This window comes from Oncorhynchus mykiss, chromosome 20, assembly GCF_013265735.2.
Source record: "Oncorhynchus mykiss isolate Arlee chromosome 20, USDA_OmykA_1.1, whole genome shotgun sequence".
Classification (NCBI taxonomy): Eukaryota; Metazoa; Chordata; class Actinopteri; order Salmoniformes; family Salmonidae; genus Oncorhynchus; species Oncorhynchus mykiss.
This window is the reverse complement of record NC_048584.1, coordinates 1,319,360-1,329,786: the sequence shown is the minus strand read 5'-3', so window position 1 is coordinate 1,329,786 and position 10,427 is coordinate 1,319,360. Positions and strand designations below refer to the sequence as shown.

The 10,427-nt window shown below is 41.8% G+C and overlaps 8 non-coding genes across 8 annotated transcripts; all 8 read left to right on the top strand.

Annotated features, from left to right (window-relative positions):
- The first annotated feature begins 880 nt into the window (after positions 1-880).
- trnas-gcu lies at positions 881-962 on the top strand. The gene has a single exon. It is a non-coding gene; the product is annotated as a tRNA-Ser (tRNA).
- A 475-nt stretch (positions 963-1,437) lies between these two features.
- On the top strand, positions 1,438-1,519 carry trnas-gcu. The gene has a single exon. It is a non-coding gene; the product is annotated as a tRNA-Ser (tRNA).
- Positions 1,520-3,101: 1,582 nt separating this feature from the next.
- On the top strand, positions 3,102-3,183 carry trnas-gcu. The gene has a single exon. It is a non-coding gene; the product is annotated as a tRNA-Ser (tRNA).
- A 474-nt stretch (positions 3,184-3,657) lies between these two features.
- trnas-gcu lies at positions 3,658-3,739 on the top strand. Its single transcript has one exon. It is a non-coding gene; the product is annotated as a tRNA-Ser (tRNA).
- Positions 3,740-5,319: 1,580 nt separating this feature from the next.
- Positions 5,320-5,401, top strand: trnas-gcu. Its single transcript has one exon. It is a non-coding gene; the product is annotated as a tRNA-Ser (tRNA).
- Positions 5,402-6,988: 1,587 nt separating this feature from the next.
- Positions 6,989-7,070, top strand: trnas-gcu. Its single transcript has one exon. It is a non-coding gene; the product is annotated as a tRNA-Ser (tRNA).
- A 1,587-nt stretch (positions 7,071-8,657) lies between these two features.
- On the top strand, positions 8,658-8,739 carry trnas-gcu. Its single transcript has one exon. It is a non-coding gene; the product is annotated as a tRNA-Ser (tRNA).
- A 1,587-nt stretch (positions 8,740-10,326) lies between these two features.
- Positions 10,327-10,408, top strand: trnas-gcu. Its single transcript has one exon. It is a non-coding gene; the product is annotated as a tRNA-Ser (tRNA).
- Positions 10,409-10,427: the final 19 nt, after the last annotated feature.

Genomic DNA, 10,427 nt, shown 5'->3' with positions numbered 1-10,427 from the left:
ATGAAATTTCAAACAGGAAGTGCCCCAGATTTTGAAGGCGCTGTGTTCCAATGACACCTTATATGGCTGTGAATGGGCCACGAATGAGCTTAGACTTTCTGTCATTTCCCCATAGTGTCGACAGCATTGTGACGTATTTGTAGGCATATCATTGGAAGATTGACCATTTTACACTACATCTACCAGGTGCTCGCTTGGTCTCCTCCGTCGCAATTATTGCGTAATCTCCAGCTGCGTGTATTTTTCCGTTTGCTTCCGAGGAGAAACCCAACTGCCACCAATGATTTATCATCGAATAGATATGTGAAAAACACCTTGAGGATTGATTCTAAACAACGTTTGCCATGTTTCTGTTGATATTATGGAGTTAATTTGGTAAAAAGTTTGGCGTTGTAGAGACTGCATTTTCAGATTATTTTTTATTTTTTTCTTAGCCAAAAGTGATGAACAAAACGGAGCGATTTCTCCTACACAAATAATATTTTTGGAAAAAATTAACATTTGCTATCTAACTGAGAGTCTCGTCATTGAAAACATCCAAAGTTCTTCAAAGGTAAATTATTTTATTTGAATGCTTTTCTTGTTTTTGTGAAAATGTTGCCTGCTGAATGATAGGCTTAATGCTATGCTAGGCTATCAATACACATACACAAATGCTTGTGTAGCTATTGTTGAAAAGCATATTTTGAAAATCTGAGATGACAGTGTTGTTAACAAAAGGCTAAGCTTGTGAGTGAATATATTTCTTTCATTTCATTTGCGATTTTCATGAATAGTTAACATTGCGTTATGGTAATGAGCTTGAGGCTATGATTACGCTCCCGGATACGGGTTTGCTTGACGCTAGAGGTTAAGGTCATTTGCCACATATATATTACAGGATGAGGTGGCCGAGTGGTTAAGGCGATGGACTGCTAATCCATTGTGCTATGCATGCATGGGTTCGAATCCCATCCTCATCGTTTAACCAGTACAATTCTGTGCTTTATTATGGCATTGGAAGATTTTGACTTTCACAAACACTGGTAAGATGGCCTACTGCCAACGTGAGAGCACAGGACTTGCTATCTTAGTGGTGAAGGCAATGAACTACATGTGTGGATAAAAACACCAACCTCTTTCCAAAACATATTTCCTCTCCTCCATGGCCCCACATGAATATAGAATCCCTCCACAATCCTAGAGCGACTGATAAGATTTAGGTATTGAAGAATAGCTTTTCCAAGGGCAACCTCAATGGTGGGATTTGAACTAACACCTCAACACACTTCATCAAGCACTTGAGACCACTCGGCCTGACAACACATTTGTTAAATGTCTCGATGGGATCGACATATGGCCCTGCCATTGCTCTGCCTAACTTTCATGGATTTCATTCTAGGGTTTACATACAGCAACTACAGTTTTTTAAGGTCATTTGCCACATATATATTATAGGATGAGGTGGCCGAGTGGTTAAGGCGATGGACTGCTAATCCATTGTGCTATGCATGCATGGGTTCGAACTCCATCCTCATCGTTTAACCAGTACAATTCTGTGCTTTATTATGGCATTGGAAGATTTTGACTTTCACAAACACTGGTAAGATGGCCTACTGCCACCGTGAGAGCACAGGACTTGCTATCTTAGTGGTGAAGGCAATGAACTACATGTGTGGATAAAAACACCAACCTCTTTCCAAAACATATTTCCTCTCCTCCATGGCCCCACATGAATATAGAATCCCTCCACAATCCTAGAGCGACTGATAAGATTTAGGTATTGAAGAATAGCTTTTCCAAGGGCAACCTCAATGGTGGGATTTGAACCAACACCTCAACACACTTCATCAAGCACTTGAGACCACCCGGCCTGACAACACATTTGTAATATGTCTCGATGGGATCGACATATGGTCTTACCTTCGCTCTGCCTTACTTTCATGGATTTCATTCAAGGGGTTACATACAGCAACTACAGTTTTTTAAGGTAATTTGCCACGTGTATATTACAGGATGAGGTGGCCGAGTGGTTAAGGCGATGGACTGCTAATCCATTGTGCTCTGCATGCATGGGTTTGAATCTCATCGTTTATCCAGTACAGTTCTGTGCTTTGTTATGTCATTGGAAGATTTTGACTTTCACAAACACTTGTAAGATGGCCTACTGCCAACGTGAGAGCACAGGACTTGGTATCTTAGTGGTGAAGGCAATGAACTGCATGTGTGGATAAAAACACCAACCTCTTCACAAAACATATTTCCTCTCCTCCATGGCCCCACATGAATATAGAATCCCTCCACAATCCTAGAGCGACTGATAAGATTTAGGTATTGAAGAATAGATTTTCCAAGGGCAACCTCAATGGTAAGATTTGATCCGACACCTCAACACACTTCATCAAGCACTTGAGACCACTCGGTCTGACAACACATTTGTTAAATGTCTCGATGGGATCAACATATGGCCCTGCCATTGCTCTTCCTAACTTTCATGGATTTAATTAAAGGGTTTACATTCAGCAACTACAGTTTTTTAAGGTCATTTGCCACATGTATATTACAGGATGAGGTGGCCGAGTGGTTAAGGCGAAGGACTGCTAATCAATTGTGCTCTGCATACATGGTTTTGAATCCCATCCTCATCATTTAACCAGTACAATTCCGTGTTTTATTATGGCATTGGAAGATTTTGACTTTCACAAACACTGGTAAGATGGCCTACTGCCACCGCGAGAGCACAGGACTTGGTATCTTAGTGGTGAAGGCAATGAACTAAATGTGTGGATAAAAACACCAACCTCTTCACAAAACATATTTCCTCACCTCCATGGCCCCAAATGAATATAGAATCGCTTCACAATCCTAGAGCGACTGATAAGATTTAGGTATTGAAGAAAGCTTTTCCAAGGGCAACCTCAATGGTGGGATTTGAACCAACACCTCAACACACTTCATCAAGCACTTGAGACCACTCGGTCTGACAACACATTTGTTAAATGTCTCGATGGGATCGACATATGACCCTGTCATTGCTCTGCCTAACTTTCATGGATTTCATTCCAGGGTTTACATACAGCAACTACATTTTTTTAAGGTCATTTGCCACATATATATTATAGGATGAGGTGGCCGAGTGGTTAAGGCGATGGACTGCTAATCCATTGTGCTATTTATGCATGGGTTCGAATCCCATCCTCATCGTTTAACCAGTACAATTCTGTGCTTTATTATGGCATTGGAAGATTTTGACTTTCACAAACACCGGTAAAATGGCCTACTGCCAACGCTAGAGCACAGGACTTGCTATCTTAGTGGTGAAGGCAATGAACTACATGTGTGGATAAAAACACCAACCTCTTCACAAAACATATTTCCTCACCTCCATGGCCCCAAATGAATATAGAATCGCTTCACAATCCTAGAGCGACTGATAAGATTTAGGTATTGAAGAAAGCTTTTCCAAGGGCAACCTCAATGGTGGGATTTGAACCAACACCTCAACACACTTCATCAAGCACTTGAGACCACTCGGTCTGACAACACATTTGTTAAATGTCTCGATGGGATCGACATATGACCCTGTCATTGCTCTGCCTAACTTTCATGGATTTCATTCTAGGGTTTACATACAGCAACTACAGTTTTTTAAGGTCATTTGCCACATATGTATTATAGGATGAGGTGGCCAAGTGGTTAAGGCGATGGACTGCTAATCCATTGTGCTATGCATGCATGGGTTCGAACTCCATCCTCATCGTTTAATCAGTACAATTCTGTGCTTTATTATGGCATTGGAAGATTTTGACTTTCACAAACACTGGTAAGATGGCCTACTGCCAACGTGAGAGCACAGGACTTGGTATCTTAGTGGTGAAGGCAATGAACTGCATGTGTGGATAAAAACACCAACCTCTTCACAAAACATATTTCCTCTCTTGCATGGCCCCACATGAATATAGAATCCCTCCACAATCCTAGAGAGACTGATAAGATTTAGGTATTGAAGAATAGATTTTCCAAGGGCAACCTCAATGGTAAAATTTGAACCAACACCTCAACACACTTCATCAAGCACTTGAGACCACCCGGCCTGACAACACATTTGTAATGTCTCGATGGGATCGACATATGGTCTTACCTTCGCTCTGCCTTACTTTCATGGATTTCATTCAAGGGGTTACATACAGCAACTACAGTTTTTTAAGGTAATTTGCCACGTGTATATTACAGGATGAGGTGGCCGAGTGGTTAAGGCGATGGACTGCTAATCCATTGTGCTCTGCATGCATGGGTTTGAATCTCATCGTTTATCCAGTACAGTTCTGTGCTTTGTTATGTCATTGGAAGATTTTGACTTTCACAAACACTTGTAAGATGGCCTACTGCCAACGTGAGAGCACAGGACTTGGTATCTTAGTGGTGAAGGCAATGAACTGCATGTGTGGATAAAAACACCAACCTCTTCACAAAACATATTTCCTCTCCTCCATGGCCCCACATGAATATAGAATCCCTCCACAATCCTAGAGCGACTGATAAGATTTAGGTATTGAAGAATAGATTTTCCAAGGGCAACCTCAATGGTAAGATTTGATCCGACACCTCAACACACTTCATCAAGCACTTGAGACCACTCGGCCTGACAACAGATTTGTTAAATGTCTCGATGGGATCAACATATGGCCCTGCCATTGCTCTTCCTAACTTTCATGGATTTAATTAAAGGGTTTACATTCAGCAACTACAGTTTTTTAAGGTCATTTGCCACATGTATATTACAGGATGAGGTGGCCGAGTGGTTAAGGCGAAGGACTGCTAATCAATTGTGCTCTGCATACATGGTTTTGAATCCCATCCTCATCATTTAACCAGTACAATTCCGTGTTTTATTATGGCATTGGAAGATTTTTACTTTCACAAACACTGGTAAGATGGCCTACTGCCACCGCGAGAGCACAGGACTTGGTATCTTAGTGGTGAAGGCAATGAACTAAATGTGTGGATAAAAACACCAACCTCTTCACAAAACATATTTCCTCACCTCCATGGCCCCAAATGAATATAGAATCGCTTCACAATCCTAGAGCGACTGATAAGATTTAGGTATTGAAGAAAGCTTTTCCAAGGGCAACCTCAATGGTGGGATTTGAACCAACACCTCAACACACTTCATCAAGCACTTGAGACCACTCGGTCTGACAACACATTTGTTAAATGTCTCGATGGGATCGACATATGACCCTGTCATTGCTCTGCCTAACTTTCATGGATTTCATTCTAGGGTTTACATACAGCAACTACAGTTTTTTAAGGTCATTTGCCACATATGTATTATAGGATGAGGTGGCCAAGTGGTTAAGGCGATGGACTGCTAATCCATTGTGCTATGCATGCATGGGTTCGAACTCCATCCTCATCGTTTAATCAGTACAATTCTGTGCTTTATTATGGCATTGGAAGATTTTGACTTTCACAAACACTGGTAAGATGGCCTACTGCCAACGTGAGAGCACAGGACTTGGTATCTTAGTGGTGAAGGCAATGAACTGCATGTGTGGATAAAAACACCAACCTCTTCACAAAACATATTTCCTCACCTCCATGGCCCCAAATGAATATAGAATCGCTTCACAATCCTAGAGCGACTGATAAGATTTAGGTATTGAAGAAAGCTTTTCCAAGGGCAACCTCAATGGTGGGATTTGAACCAACACCTCAACACACTTCATCAAGCACTTGAGACCACTCGGCCTGGCAACACATTTGTAACATGTCTCGATGGGATCGACATATGGTCTTACCTTCGCTCTGCCTTACTTTCATGGATTTCATTCAAGGGGTTACATACAGCAACTACAGTTTTTTAAGGTAATTTGCCACGTGTATATTACAGGATGAGGTGGCCGAGTGGTTAAGGCGATGGACTGCTAATCCATTGTGCTATGCATGCATGGGTTCTAACTCCATCCTCATCGTTTAACCAGTACAATTCTGTGCTTTATTATGGCATTGGAAGATTTTGACTTTCACAAACACTGGTAAGATGGCCTACTGCCAACGTGAGAGCACAGGACTTGGTATCTTAGTGGTGAAGGCAATGAACTGCATGTGTGGATAAAAACACCAACCTCTTCACAAAACATATTTCCTCACCTCCATGGCCCCAAATGAATATAGAATCCCTCCACAATCCTAGAGCGACTGATAAGATTTAGGTATTGAAGAATAGATTTTCCAAGGGCAACCTCAATGGTAAGATTTGATCCGACACCTCAACACACTTCATCAAGCACTTGAGACCACTCGGCCTGACAACAGATTTGTTAAATGTCTCGATGGGATCAACATATGGCCCTGCCATTGCTCTTCCTAACTTTCATGGATTTAATTAAAGGGTTTACATTCAGCAACTACAGTTTTTTAAGGTCATTTGCCACATGTATATTACAGGATGAGGTGGCCGAGTGGTTAAGGCGAAGGACTGCTAATCAATTGTGCTCTGCATACATGGTTTTGAATCCCATCCTCATCATTTAACCAGTACAATTCCGTGTTTTATTATGGCATTGGAAGATTTTGACTTTCACAAACACTGGTAAGATGGCCTACTGCCACCGCGAGAGCACAGGACTTGGTATCTTAGTGGTGAAGGCAATGAACTAAATGTGTGGATAAAAACACCAACCTCTTCACAAAACATATTTCCTCACCTCCATGGCCCCAAATGAATATAGAATCGCTTCACAATCCTAGAGCGACTGATAAGATTTAGGTATTGAAGAAAGCTTTTCCAAGGGCAACCTCAATGGTGGGATTTGAACCAACACCTCAACACACTTCATCAAGCACTTGAGACCACTCGGTCTGACAACACATTTGTTAAATGTCTCGATGGGATCGACATATGACCCTGTCATTGCTCTGCCTAACTTTCATGGATTTCATTCTAGGGTTTACATACAGCAACTACAGTTTTTTAAGGTCATTTGCCACATATGTATTATAGGATGAGGTGGCCAAGTGGTTAAGGCGATGGACTGCTAATCCATTGTGCTATGCATGCATGGGTTCGAACTCCATCCTCATCGTTTAATCAGTACAATTCTGTGCTTTATTATGGCATTGGAAGATTTTGACTTTCACAAACACTGGTAAGATGGCCTACTGCCAACGTGAGAGCACAGGACTTGGTATCTTAGTGGTGAAGGCAATGAACTGCATGTGTGGATAAAAACACCAACCTCTTCACAAAACATATTTCCTCACCTCCATGGCCCCAAATGAATATAGAATCGCTTCACAATCCTAGAGCGACTGATAAGATTTAGGTATTGAAGAAAGCTTTTCCAAGGGCAACCTCGATGGTGGGATTTGAACCAACACCTCAACACACTTCATCAAGCACTTGAGACCACTCGGCCTGGCAACACATTTGTAACATGTCTCGATGGGATCGACATATGGTCTTACCTTCGCTCTGCCTTACTTTCATGGATTTCATTCAAGGGGTTACATACAGCAACTACAGTTTTTTAAGGTAATTTGCCACGTGTATATTACAGGATGAGGTGGCCGAGTGGTTAAGGCGATGGACTGCTAATCCATTGTGCTATGCATGCATGGGTTCTAACTCCATCCTCATCGTTTAACCAGTACAATTCTGTGCTTTATTATGGCATTGGAAGATTTTGACTTTCACAAACACTGGTAAGATGGCCTACTGCCAACGTGAGAGCACAGGACTTGGTATCTTAGTGGTGAAGGCAATGAACTGCATGTGTGGATAAAAACACCAACCTCTTCACAAAACATATTTCCTCACCTCCATGGCCCCAAATGAATATAGAATCCCTCCACAATCCTAGAGCGACTGATAAGATTTAGGTATTGAAGAATAGATTTTCCAAGGGCAACCTCAATGGTAAGATTTGATCCGACACCTCAACACACTTCATCAAGCACTTGAGACCACTCGGCCAGACAACAGATTTGTTAAATGTCTCGATGGGATCAACATATGGCCCTGCCATTGCTCTTCCTAACTTTCATGGATTTAATTAAAGGGTTTACATTCAGCAACTACAGTTTTTTAAGGTCATTTGCCACATGTATATTACAGGATGAGGTGGCCGAGTGGTTAAGGCGAAGGACTGCTAATCAATTGTGCTCTGCATACATGGTTTTGAATCCCATCCTCATCATTTAACCAGTACAATTCCGTGTTTTATTATGGCATTGGAAGATTTTGACTTTCACAAACACTGGTAAGATGGCCTACTGCCACCGCGAGAGCACAGGACTTGGTATCTTAGTGGTGAAGGCAATGAACTAAATGTGTGGATAAAAACACCAACCTCTTCACAAAACATATTTCCTCACCTCCATGGCCCCAAATGAATATAGAATCGCTTCACAATCCTAGAGCGACTGATAAGATTTAGGTATTGAAGAAAGCTTTTCCAAGGGCAACCTCAATGGTGGGATTTGAACCAACACCTCAACACACTTCATCAAGCACTTGAGACCACTCGGTCTGACAACACATTTGTTAAATGTCTCGATGGGATCGACATATGACCCTGTCATTGCTCTGCCTAACTTTCATGGATTTCATTCTAGGGTTTACATACAGCAACTACAGTTTTTTAAGGTCATTTGCCACATATGTATTATAGGATGAGGTGGCCAAGTGGTTAAGGCGATGGACTGCTAATCCATTGTGCTATGCATGCATGGGTTCGAACTCCATCCTCATCGTTTAATCAGTACAATTCTGTGCTTTATTATGGCATTGGAAGATTTTGACTTTCACAAACACTGGTAAGATGGCCTACTGCCAACGTGAGAGCACAGGACTTGGTATCTTAGTGGTGAAGGCAATGAACTGCATGTGTGGATAAAAACACCAACCTCTTCACAAAACATATTTCCTCACCTCCATGGCCCCAAATGAATATAGAATCGCTTCACAATCCTAGAGCGACTGATAAGATTTAGGTATTGAAGAAAGCTTTTCCAAGGGCAACCTCAATGGTGGGATTTGAACCAACACCTCAACACACTTCATCAAGCACTTGAGACCACTCGGCCTGGCAACACATTTGTAACATGTCTCGATGGGATCGACATATGGTCTTACCTTCGCTCTGCCTTACTTTCATGGATTTCATTCAAGGGGTTACATACAGCAACTACAGTTTTTTAAGGTAATTTGCCACGTGTATATTACAGGATGAGGTGGCCGAGTGGTTAAGGCGATGGACTGCTAATCCATTGTGCTATGCATGCATGGGTTCTAACTCCATCCTCATCGTTTAACCAGTACAATTCTGTGCTTTATTATGGCATTGGAAGATTTTGACTTTCACAAACACTGGTAAGATGGCCTACTGCCAACGTGAGAGCACAGGACTTGGTATCTTAGTGGTGAAGGCAATGAACTGCATGTGTGGATAAAAACACCAACCTCTTCACAAAACATATTTCCTCACCTCCATGGCCCCAAATGAATATAGAATCCCTCCACAATCCTAGAGCGACTGATAAGATTTAGGTATTGAAGAATAGATTTTCCAAGGGCAACCTCAATGGTAAGATTTGATCCGACACCTCAACACACTTCATCAAGCACTTGAGACCACTCGGCCTGACAACAGATTTGTTAAATGTCTCGATGGGATCAACATATGGCCCTGCCATTGCTCTTCCTAACTTTCATGGATTTAATTAAAGGGTTTACATTCAGCAACTACAGTTTTTTAAGGTCATTTGCCACATGTATATTACAGGATGAGGTGGCCGAGTGGTTAAGGCGAAGGACTGCTAATCAATTGTGCTCTGCATACATGGTTTTGAATCCCATCCTCATCATTTAACCAGTACAATTCCGTGTTTTATTATGGCATTGGAAGATTTTGACTTTCACAAACACTGGTAAGATGGCCTACTGCCACCGCGAGAGCACAGGACTTGGTATCTTAGTGGTGAAGGCAATGAACTAAATGTGTGGATAAAAACACCAACCTCTTCACAAAACATATTTCCTCACCTCCATGGCCCCAAATGAATATAGAATCGCTTCACAATCCTAGAGCGACTGATAAGATTTAGGTATTGAAGAAAGCTTTTCCAAGGGCAACCTCAATGGTGGGATTTGAACCAACACCTCAACACACTTCATCAAGCACTTGAGACCACTCGGTCTGACAACACATTTGTTAAATGTCTCGATGGGATCGACATATGACCCTGTCATTGCTCTGCCTAACTTTCATGGATTTCATTCTAGGGTTTACATACAGCAACTACAGTTTTTTAAGGTCATTTGCCACATATGTATTATAGGATGAGGTGGCCAAGTGGTTAAGGCGATGGACTGCTAATCCATTGTGCTATGCATGCATGGGTTCGAACTCCATCCTCATCGTTTAATCAGTACAATTCTG